A 12,562-nucleotide genomic window follows, 5' to 3' on the forward strand; every position below is an offset into this window, starting at 1 on the left:
ATATTCATAAATACATAACTTAGCATTTAAAAAAACGTACAAATTCACTTAAAAAACCATAGGTTTCACACACGTTACAGTTAGGAATTAGCATTTATTAAAAAACCTTGCAAATTCACTTAAAAAACCATAGGTTTCACACAGGTTATAGTTAGGTGGACATTTCACTCGTAAAAAACCAATGAAATTCCCCAGTTATAGTTAGTTCAGATAACTATAACTCGCGTGACCGCCACTCTATCACAAGGATGATGTCATGAGTGATGTCATGAGTGATGCCACTGACCATGTCATGAGTGATGTAATATGTGACGTCATCAGCAGTGGATTGCGGGCGCGCGAGATATAGTTATCTGAACTAACTATAACGGGGGAATTTCATTGGTTTTTTACGAGTGAAATGTCCACCTAACTATAACCTGTGTGAAACCTATGGTTTTTTAAGTGATTTTGCAAGGTTTTTTAAATGCCAAATCCTAACTATAACGTGTGTGAAACCTATGGTTTTTTAAGTGAATATATATATATATATATATATATATATATATATATATATATATATATATATATATATATATATGTATAGTGGAACACTCTCTGGCATTGAGGACTGGGCTTTGTAACCAGTTATCTTGAAACAGGCGTCAGGTGTGAAAAGTCACCTTTCCTAACGGATCTTTTCTATATCAGATTTCGCCTCCCACACACTCCCGATTAACAAGTCCAAACTTATGAAACTCAAGTAAAACACAGCCTAAAACTTCAATTTAGCTATGGAGTCTAAAATATAACTACCCCACGCCGCTGGTAGCTCAGCCCGACCATGGGCACCCAATTGACACTAAACCCAACCTCATGAACTATGGAAAAATGCACAAAGAGGATTGTTGTGCTCTCACAGAAATCAAAGTGCTGTGCTTCCATCATTAAAATGTATTGTGCACACGTACGCACATTACATGTTAATATAACAATCAAGACACCAACAGCAAAGTCAATATTTATGAACCTGTACCTGTGACGTCTTCATCGCAATCATCTTCCAAGGCATTACAACTATTTCACACTTCTTTGTTTCTAACAAAGAACCTTATAAACTTGCAGTTTGAGCGATGATCTTCTTGCAATGACGCACAGACTCATTTTGTTGCATTTCTGCACTGGTTACTTACAATGAAATATATAGTTCTGTGTTTCTAATAGTAACTGTAAACAATCCTTTCCCTTGTTTGTGTTGACCATCTGTGATAATTCGTACAATTAGCTGAAGCGATATTGCCTCAGGACAATAACCAAGTTTATGAATTTCCATAAACACTTATGATATTATAACGACGTAACAATTTAAACCGCAATAACCATTTCACAAACATTTGTTTTTACTTACAGTAGCATCTAGTTCTCTTTATACTAGTAATTGCTTGTTTCATTTAAGTTTGAACGGTTACTGCTGGAATAGTTCCGTCCACAACAACGCTGGTTAGCACAGAAGACCCAGACCGTGACGAAATACAACAGTGGAGCCAAATCATTTATACTTTAAATTCAACGTTTCATATGTATCGTAGAATTGTCTTGTCATGTCAAATTTAAATTGCTGGAACGTATTGGGAACAAATCATCAGCAACGTTACTTTAGGGCTGATATGAAGTAGAGAAAATATTCCTAAAAAGTATACTGTTTTAAGATTTTAATGTTATACATTTGATTGCTCTTTTGAAGTTTTGAACAGATTAAGACTTATGCATGAGAAAAAATATGATAACTAACTGTTGAAATCTTCAACATATTATGCCATTAGTTGTGTTGAAAAGGCACACCGCAGCTAATGAAAAAGAAAAAACAATCATGATCAGAGGTTGGAGTCACGGTGGATCTATTTTACATTTTGTCTCTCCGACGCTGAGAACACATTACATTTGAGGCGGCAACAAAGCAACCCACGTTGGTCAACTACTGGAGGGACTCTGCTGGATGAATACATAGCTCAGAAATGTCTTATGTTAAGAACCTGAGGTGGAAAAATATACGGGAGACGCAAACATATTAACAATTTAATTAAGTATCTAGATTGAAAGCCTGGCAGTTTCTGTATAAATGAAGAGGAGCAATTGATAAAAACCGATTAGGAAAATATGTCTTAGGAAGTCCTTTTGGTATGTGGAAAATACCCAAAGGATCAGAGAATGAACAGACAGTGAGCATGGAAACCACAAAGGTGGGTAGAAAAATCAACTGAAGACAAAATATACAACTCACCCAATACCCAAACTTGCAATCTCTGATAGAATGAAGACGGAAGATCATGCTCAGCCTGTCCTGCTACAGAATCAAAAGACAAAAATGCAACAGAAGATGTTCCACGTCCATGCCTACTGACAAACCATTGCTTCTACTTGCTTGGGTTAAATCACCATGTAGGTTGAAGACCTTACGCCAGTATTTTGTCACACTTCGATTATAGCCTGGGTTCACCCTTACCTTTAAATGCATCGCTCTGATTAATTTGGTCCAATAATAAGACCTCTATGTTGAGATTTTGAGTTATTTTCCTGAAAATGAATTATTTCATGGCAGTGGTTTTCAAAGCTTTAACGCTACCGCACCTTGGTGTAAAATCATTTTTGTCTGTAATTCCAGAATTGACAAACATATTTTTGCTCACATTTGTTTGGTAAAACCTTACCCATTGCATATATGCCCTGCAAAACAAGCCAAACAAGCAAAACATCTCTTGGCATAGCTAGGCAGAGGGGTCTTTTTTAATGAATAGTCCACTGCCCTATGGTAAAAGTAACTGTTCAATAAAATTATGTTAGCAAAAGCCAAAATATGTGAGGAACCTTAGAGGGCATTCAATAAATTGTTTATAAATATTGATGATCATATTTGCCTTTTAATTTTGTTAATTTGTGTATCCAGCTTACAGTTGCACAATTGCTGTATGTACCTTTTTAGTAAAAACACTTTGTGTGCTGGGGTGTTTTAGCCTGCGCTTACAATGTTAAATACAAAACTTAAAGTCCCAAAATGCACTGCACAGCAGCTAAAACATGGAGAATGGCTGAATGAGTTCCACAAGACATGATTACACTTGAGGATTACAAATATACTTAACATTCCCTTATTTTGCACTTATTTTCATTTATCTCTTTAAAGTGAGACGTGCAATGCCAGTTGTGGCTTCCATGCTCACTGTGCCACTGGATTCAAGCTAGCCTTGCTGATGAGGGGTGGTACCCCAGAACCGGACCCAGGATGCTTCTTTCTAGTCCACGGAGGAACTGCCTTGGCAGTTCAGGCTGAACTGTTCCCATGAGGAGCAGGGTCAAGACTGATTTGCATACGACAGGGTCCAAACTGGGGTGATGCGTTGAGCAAAAAAAAGATTAATTAAACCCAATTTTATGTCGCTGGGGATGAATGTTTGAATTGTATAGCATTCCGTCCATCATTTGTTCTTTTTTTCTTTTATTGCCTTAAGTGGGAAGGGTATGCTAAGACTTGGTTCCCATGCTCGCTGTGCTGCTAGAGATTAAGCAAGTTTGGCTGATGCAGGCGATACCCAAAAACTGGTTCCAGGATGCTAGTTTCCGGTCCAGAAACCACTACAAGAATGCTTGTTTCCAGTCTAGGGAGGACCTGGCTTAGTAGTTCAGGCTGGACTTTTCCCATGAGGAGCAGGGTTAAGACTGATTTGCATATGGCTGGGTCCAGACTGATGTGGTGCTGTGAGCAAAATAAATGGATTTAAACCAGATCTGTGTGACTGGGAGTGGATGTTTGCATTGTTCAGCATTCCATCTACCATTTGTTCTTTTTGCTTTTTTCAATGGGTCACCAGATTAATAAATATAAGGCTGGCTTACTGGCTCCGGCAAAGTACCACAATAACGTACAAGTCAATCCTATTGTCTTTGTCAGAGTTTAACCACATTAATAACAATAACCACGTTATACATGAGCAATATACCACCAGCAAAATATTAAAAAACAATAATGATAATTATATTTGTATTTGTTTTTGTATAGCTCTTACCACCCCTGATGAGCCGTTGAAGCTCACATAAATAGCTGCATTAATACACCAATAAATCACTAATGCTTCAAAAAATCACCAACATATGTGTCAGAGTCTTTCTTGAGATGATGAAGGCTAAATAATGCAGCCATAGGACCAACCACAAGGGATTTGGCACTCCAGAACCAGAGAGCAGAAGCTCCAGCACTAGGCATGCTTGAAAACAAGATACACATCTCTGGAGGTCATGCTTAAAGACCCCATGACAATTAGGGTAAAATATTCCAGGAGGCTGCTGCAACTTCTGCAGTACCCTACAACATTTGTGGTTCCCCTGCCTTTCCTTGAGGCACTATAGATAAGGGAATATGTACATTAGAGCCCACTGGCACCATTTTGAGGTGCTCCTCAGCCTAGTTTCTAAATATATTTTTATTATTTTATATTTTTAGCAGGTTCACCCACTTTGTTTCTATCTGCTGAATGCATCCTCATGCCATACACATTTTTTTTTTTACAGCCGAGAGGCCGATGCATACTGGACACTCCAGATACAGGTAAAGAGGTGGGGGCAGCATTTGAGGCCCACTTCTGGCTCTCCCGCCGGCTCCCCGCTTGTGTGAACACATTGAGTTTGACATGCCGGACCCAGCATTTTCTTTTGACCATTGCTGATGGGATGCGCCGTGAGTAGGCTGATTTGTTCAGCGCTCTGTAGGAACCATCACTGCACCAATTTTCTGGATGCCTTTTTGAATACGATGCTAATTGTGCTAATTGTGACATTAAGGAAGCATGTCTATGGCTCCGTATTGAACACAATGTGGAGGAATTAATTACATACATCTGTAAAGATCTCCATTAATTTAAGACAAAATAGTGTGTGATCCCTGCCATTAAAACTCAGACAGAAAAACTATTCGCACCATCGAATATATAGTCTTGAGGAAGACCCCATGGTGCTGGTATTCGACCACATTCACATTTCTGTCAGAGGTCAAATGTCAATGTAATCTGAATAAGTGTTCCATTTCCTAGCAGACACTTCAATGTTAGGATGCAAAAAACATATGTCTTTCTAGGGAACAACATTTGTTTGGACGCTTGAACCATTCATGTTTCTATGTTTGTTTATGTTATTTCTTGTTAAATGCATAGATGTTCCATTCTGTTAATTTTGTATGTAATGTATCTAGCACATTTGTCTGTAGAGTGAAACTGTTATGTATTTGTCCTGTCTTGAATTCTGAGTGTTGCTGCCATTATTTTGTTTTGATGTATTTCAATGTAACATTGATTGTCAATCCTAAGTAACAGTGGATTTACCAGGAAATATATAAGCAGTTACAAATTGCATGGCAGAACCACTGTCTATATACTGTTGGTAATCCCCAGGTTATGCATGTTAATGGGATGCCCCATTGATATTAATGCTCCCACTGGGGGAGCACCTCATCTAATGCCTGCAGTGGGAATGGCATTATGTGGCTGTGCATGCCAGCCCCCCCCCCCAGACATAGACGCAGGTCCCTACTGGAGGGACAGGGCCCCAAGGCAGCTAATTAGGTTTGCCGGTCCTAGCCAACCCTTTGTGCCAGCCCCCAGGAAGATGAGGACCCCGGGGACAATCTGGATTTGGGGGTGGTGGCCCCAGGACCCTGGCACACACCATGGGTTTTCAAAGGAAGAGTGTCAGAGTCCAGTGGTTACAGGCCCATTATCTTTGTCTTCTTTCCTAAAGGGCGATCTTTCAAGTAGCACAGGCCCTGTTTGATCAATTTTGTCCATCCATGGCTAATTGTGCTCCTGGTCATGAGCTCTAACCATGAATAACGTTTCCAACAAACCTTCTGGCCTCTAAAGAGGCATGTTCTGCAGCAATCTGAATTAACTGGCTCTCTGTGCCGGTCTTCTCCTTTGCTTGGCTCCTGGTGCTCCTTTCTTACTGTTAGCTGCACCTTGCACAGCCCCTCCACAACCAGCTAGCAGGGCACCTTCCGGCCCACACTCTCCCGGCCCCTGAGCTTTTTGGCTGTCTAGCTGAGCACCTGCTGGTGGAAGTTCAGTCCAGGTCTTTAACCAAACTGATCCTCAGAAGGAACAAGGAGGCCATCACCACTGGCCCTGGAGAGACCTACCTACTCCTTGGGGTGAGCTGGAGTAAAAGCCAGTCCAATCTTGCAGTGCATCAGGTGGCCTTGCACACGTTCCACCATGGTCGCCACCCAGGACCAAGGTCTTCACAACTATTTCTCACTTGGGCAGGGGTTTAAAATGTGGGGGTGAAAAGTTCTAGAGACCAGGCACCACTGGCCAATCCCAGGATACCACAATATTCCCCCACCTTTGTTCCAGCCTTCCTGCACAGCGTTCTGGGACAATCCATCATGGTGACTTAGAGATTTCTCCGGAAAGATGTCCTTTGATCGCCTCAGCTTCACTCCTAGCTGACATCTCTTCCTTATTCCATCCCACAAGAACTTCAATGGCGAGCCCCTACTGCATTGGCTCCAGAGGTCAGATGTCCTGGCTCTCTCCTTTGCTCCGATGGGCTTAGGCTGTCCCAGGCCAGGTGCAGTGAGACTGCTAAATTTGAAATGCAGATTTCCCCCACACCTCCTTCACTTCCCTGGAAGTGGGTCAATCACTGATAATTGCTTCCTTTGTGTTGGGAGGCCTTTGTTCCCTGTGCTATGAGCTGAGTAATTACCTTTAAAGAGCAGGGGAGTCAAAGGCGTTGGATTGGATTATGAGATGAGACAGAGAAATATGACAATTTCTGAAGTCCCATAAAATGTGGACATAGTGCTTTGTAAATAATCCAACTTGTTGTGCATGTTTTACCCCAGTTTAAACCCTTGCTGGACTGTGTAGGCCTAAGTGGAGGGAACTGTATAATCCAGTGAAAGCACTAGAGTTTTTTTTAGTAAGCCCTTATGACCTATCAATAAATACCCACTAAAAAAATAAGGCCTTCCCCATGTCAGCAACAATCCTTATGGAGTCCCTCCTACACCAGGCTATTTATGGGCAATTACCGGGCAGTGCACAATGTCGGACAAATGCAGCCTGCACATGTGTGCACAAGCATGTGCACACAGATGTGTGTGTAACCTGCCCAACCCACTCTGTGTCATTACATTTGGCTGTTTACTGGTGGGGATGGCTGATGCACTAGGCCGAGTGTCCAACCTACCTTGGTTGCTCAGCCTCCATTATGCACTGACCTAAATGAACTCATTATGTGCATGCACAGCCTTTGGCCAGGCCCTGTTCCCAACCACCTTCCGCTGTGTGCCACCAGTCACTGGATGAAGACTGTTAAAAATAACACACAATACTTTGGATAGCATAAAGACCAAGTCCTATTTTATGTAAAATAGTAGTGAGCACAACAAAAGATCTAAGACAATTGTCATTTCAACTGTCCAAGGTTCTCACTAGATAACAGTCAGTTAGAGCATAGAGAGAATTCATACAAAATGAGACCAGTATGTATGTTTTTTTCTCAGTACAAGTCAATGGCACTTAATCACATGATAGAAGCTTGTTAATCAGCAAAAACGTATCTAATGAGTAGGTGCCAGGATCTTCTCTTCAAGGAAGTACCGGATGTCCATGAGAACTTTATTTATATGTACAATACTATGTTTATTATTCCCCTGAAAACCCACTACAATTTGACAAGGCTGAAAGCGAGGGTGCAATGTCATAGCCCCACCGTTTTTCTTGGAGATAAAATGTCAGTGTGCAACAGATTCATAGTAGACAGTCTCACCATTTATTTTTTTGATCTCATATATATATTAATTCATTCACCATCAAGAGAAATAGCAAGAGTTGATGTATTGGCAGTGCCTTTATTATTGCATGAGTGCTGGATGATGAAAATATTAGCCTAGTAGAAATATTTATAACAAGCACAAAATAAACAAATCAATAATAGATTCACATATCTTTGTACTACAATCTCTGAAAACCTCCCCAAACACTTCCAGATGTCTCCAGGACCTAAGATCAAGGCTGCTTTGATTCTCATGTAATATCTTTACTTTCTCCTTAATGATGTCTATCTACTTGTGAAGGGATGTTTTGGAAAGATGTGTGTAGCATCCTTTCCCTACAATTGCACAACCCTCCACCCCCTTTGGCTGATAAAAGATAATCTAAAGCTATTTAGTTTTAGATCAGCAATTTACCCTGGGTGTCAAACTGCTCTGTAACTAATTCTAAAGCTTTTGCAGGCAAATTTGCCATATTTTCCAATATTTTTTGCATGTGTTCTTATTTTGCCTAAAGCGACAGTCTTTTCATACAGGGCCAGTAATGCAGAGAATAACTTAGAGGTAGCTGAAACAGCCTGCATGCCCCTCTTTCGTGCCAAGTGATGATCATCAAATTAATCCTTTGTCAGTCATTGCAAGATGAGTCATCTGTGGCATTTGCAGTTAAAAGGATTAATTGACTTTTCAAGTCCTGGAATTATGAACTGTAGATGTCAGCATACTCTGGCAGTCTCCGCCTCAAAAGGAAAAGATGAAGGCAAGTAACGTCAAAGCTGATGGGAACTCTGATTAAAGGAAAGGTGTCTTTCATAGCAACAGGCATATGTGTGTGAAAATCTAGCAAAAGGAAGAGTTAATAGTCTGTCTGTACCTTTCCAACAGCAACATGTAGGAGTTACCCTTGTAAACCAAGTGGTGGATCCTTTCAAGGGATGGCTCAGTACAGATCGGTCTTAGAATGATTCTCCATTCTGCAGCAATTCTGTACCCCACTGTAAAACATGGCATCCTTAGTGTGGTCTTCACCTGGACCTTTTGCCTCCACATTTTGCTGAATCTTTTTGATGGCCTTAGGACTCTGACACTTTACTTTATTGGCATATTTGTTGTACTGGTAATTTCCTTGTAAAGTGGTATACCATGTACCCAATGATTGCACTTCAAATGCTACTAGTGGACTGCAGCACTGATTGCGCCACTCACAGAAGGAGCCTTTAAAACCTGTCTCAAGCCTGCCACTGCAGTGCCTGTGTGTGCAGTTTACTGCTGCTTCGATTTGTAATTTGAAACTACTTACAAGCATTAAACTGTCCTTTTATTACCTATAAGTCACCCCCAAGGTAGGTCAAAAGTAACCATATAGGCAGGGTGCCATGTAAGTAAAAGGCAGGACAATGTACGTGTATGTTTTGCATGTTGTGGTAGTGACAAACAGCTCATTTACTTTTTTCCCTTCTGTGAGGCCTACTTGCCTCATAGGCCAACATTAGGTATTCCTTAATACAGTTTAAAGCTGTAATTCCGGAAACTAGAAAGATATTATGTAGGTTTACTGCGATATGGTGGGACATTGTCAGCATTTAACTGCAAATTCAGCTTCGCAGAGGAGACGGGGCGGGTTTAAAGGGAGCGTCATGAGTTAGCCCATGACTGTTAGGGTGTCCTGATCATAGACACATATACACCACTGCTCTGCTATACACTAAAAGAGGACAGACTGGAGTCCTTTTTAAAATATAGTGTCACAAGAAGAAATAGGAAAAAACTGGCAAAACTATGTTAAGCAGGTTAAAAGCGGAGGCATTGCAGCATTTAACACATACACACACCAGCCTACAGGTTGTGGCACAGAGCAGGTTTCAAAATAATATGTTCCAACCCCTAACTTGGTCTCATTCAGTTAAATAAACAAAGGAAGTGTTTTAATCATCATACATGGTGTCTGCAATGCTCTGTGAAAACGAAACTGTTGAGTCATCTTCCAAGGAGACTTAATACATAATTGGTCAGTTCAACTTCTGGATATTTAAGCAGCTCTGAGGCAAACTTTTATTGCATTCCAAATATTCACAAGTTACCTAAGCCAGCTGCCCTGTTTGTGATGTATTTTTTCTTCAAGAAGATGAATATATTTAATGTTGTTTAATTGTTTTTCTGATTCTAAGTAAGACTTTTGATTCTATATCTCTAGAGGAAGCTGGGGAAGACAATAAGTAATTGTGTTTACATAGTGCTAAATTATCTCTGAGGCAAGTTGCCAATTTATTTTTTTTCTTATTTGGATTCCTTTTTTTTTTTTAAGTTACACTCTTCTTTACTAATTAAAGTTTGTTTTGTTTCTGCTGTCAGTCCTGTGTGCTAGGCCAGTGTTTATTTTAATATGTTATAAATTCAAATCTAAATTGAAAGTAATATGCGTTTACACAGACTTAACATTTGTTTTTTTCCTTTCACTAACATTATTTAAAAGACATCGGATCTCAGAGAAACCCATGCTGAGCTAGAGAAAATATTCTCACAGGTATTCAAATAGGGTTCAATTACTATAAACATTTATCTGAATATTTAATCTATTCTTATTAGAACACTTATAATACTTTGTGTGTTTGTTACATCTTCCAAGGTGGTTGTCAGTGAGATTCCCTGTATAAGCAACAATCAGAAGTACATCACAGTTCGCTATACTGCCAGGACATGTTTCTCTTTTCCCTTACCGCTTCCCCCCCAGGGGTGTCCTTTAGTTATTTTTTGTATTGTGAGTGAACTGCTAAATACTCTGGTAGAAGAGTGAGCACATTCATGCTTTTTCCATGATACTCCTGCCTAGTTGATTTAGGTGAGAATCTTGACATAGGGGCTCATTGTTTACTTCTGAGAAGGGACTGCTCCAAGAGACCATAGAGCTAGATCAATAGGCCATTGTAAATGTGTCTACGACCATATCTTAGATATCTTGTTCTACAGGGTTGCATTACTCCTCTATACCTTTTCAGTAGACTATGGGTGATAGGCACCATGAAAATGCTGGTCTATCCATATGGCCTTACAAACTGCCTGCGCTACCACTGGCACAAAGTGTGTCCCTCAACTAATACTGATTCTGCTTGACATCCCAAGCTTGGGGTCAAAATCTCTGAGTAACCACATAGAAACTGTATCAAAATCTCCATTGGTACAGGGATAGGCTTCCACCCTGCCTAAAAACATACATCAATCTGGATGTACATGAAGAGACCCAAAGGAGGAGGATGAGGTGCAGGGATGGATTTAATACCCTTCAGTTTTATGTGACAGACATATAGCACAGAATTCACAATAATTTTGGGCTATTGGTGAACAGAAGGGTGCATGCTAATGGGTTGCAGTGAGATGCATCATGCTATCCCTACCAATGTGGGTTCCTCCATGATACAACCTGGTGTGGTTGGGAAGTAGACATTGTAGTGTAACCAGATGCCCATCGTTGTGGTGCCACACCTCCTCCTGGTCTCTTTTACATTGTTACTTGATTCAGAACTGTTTTTTATTTTTGGTGGCTTGCTCCTGCAATTGAGAACATTCTTTTAAAGTGGGAACGGAATATATAGATCAATTCCTATAAGATACACAGCAACATCATCAGTTTTAGACAATGCAGCATATAACCAACTGAACCAGCTAAGGCATTGCCCAATCAAACATCATCATGAGGTTGCTGGTGAGCAGCTCACTTGGTCACTGTTACCCTTTTCTGGCAATTGAAAGGCATTTGAACTGTGTAAAGCATATTGCCTGCTCTTAATAGGAGTATCTGCGGAGGTGAAGAAATCTGTTGGCATTCAAAGTTTTACAAACTCATACCTTGAGTCCATGTGCAAGTAACAGTTTTTTTTTAGCTAGTCTATACTTGTCTGAATGAGAGCGTTGAGCTCTGTGATTTGAAGTGATATCACTTTCGGCATGTTGCAGATTTCTACAGTTTGGTATGCAATGTAGATAGCATAACCAGTGACTATGATGAATACAGGCCCCAGCTAGGCCCGCAAGAACAAGGGTTCGCTCTCCTGTAACGGAATCTATAAGGAAGTTGGCACGGAAACTGCAAAGTGCAAAAACAACGTTTATTAACCCTTAAGGGTGGTCCTACAATCCACACAACACTCTTCAGTATTGCATGGAGTAGCACAAAGAACATTCGTACACAGTCCCCTTTTATACACAACAGAGGGGCTCATAAGTGGGTGGATACAACATGAGGCCGAAGAACATTACCATTTATGGTCATTCTCGATACTGAATCAATACATGGGCGGAGCTAACACACTCTTTGAGCCCGCGAAAACACATGGTCAAGCAAAGCTAATTATAACAGACGTGGTCAAGTCTGGGCATGCGCCAGATGGACAAGAGAGCTATTTATAAACTGTTACTAGGCAGATTACAGGAGCAACTAACACAGAGGTCGGACTCTCCTCGTGACGAACACGTGGCAGCATGTCAATACAAAATGGAGTCCGGACTTCTGTCAACATAACAAGGAAAACACGATCTAAAGGGGAAGCATTAATGTTTTCAGTAAATGCTTAATCACATTCTGCTTTAATTTACAACAGACGACCCTTTCAGCATTTACTGAAGACATCCGGCTTCCAAGAATAATCATCATATATATCAATTATCATCATTCCCTTAACCTCTTTAGCTAGACCCTTCTGGCGAGCAACATTGGCAATAGCTTTCTTATCTGGAATGCAGAATGAAATGCATACGGAACAG

The sequence above is a fragment of the Triturus cristatus genome, chromosome 2_2, assembly GCF_964204655.1.
Source record: "Triturus cristatus chromosome 2_2, aTriCri1.1, whole genome shotgun sequence".
Lineage (NCBI taxonomy): Eukaryota > Metazoa > Chordata > Amphibia > Caudata > Salamandridae > Triturus > Triturus cristatus.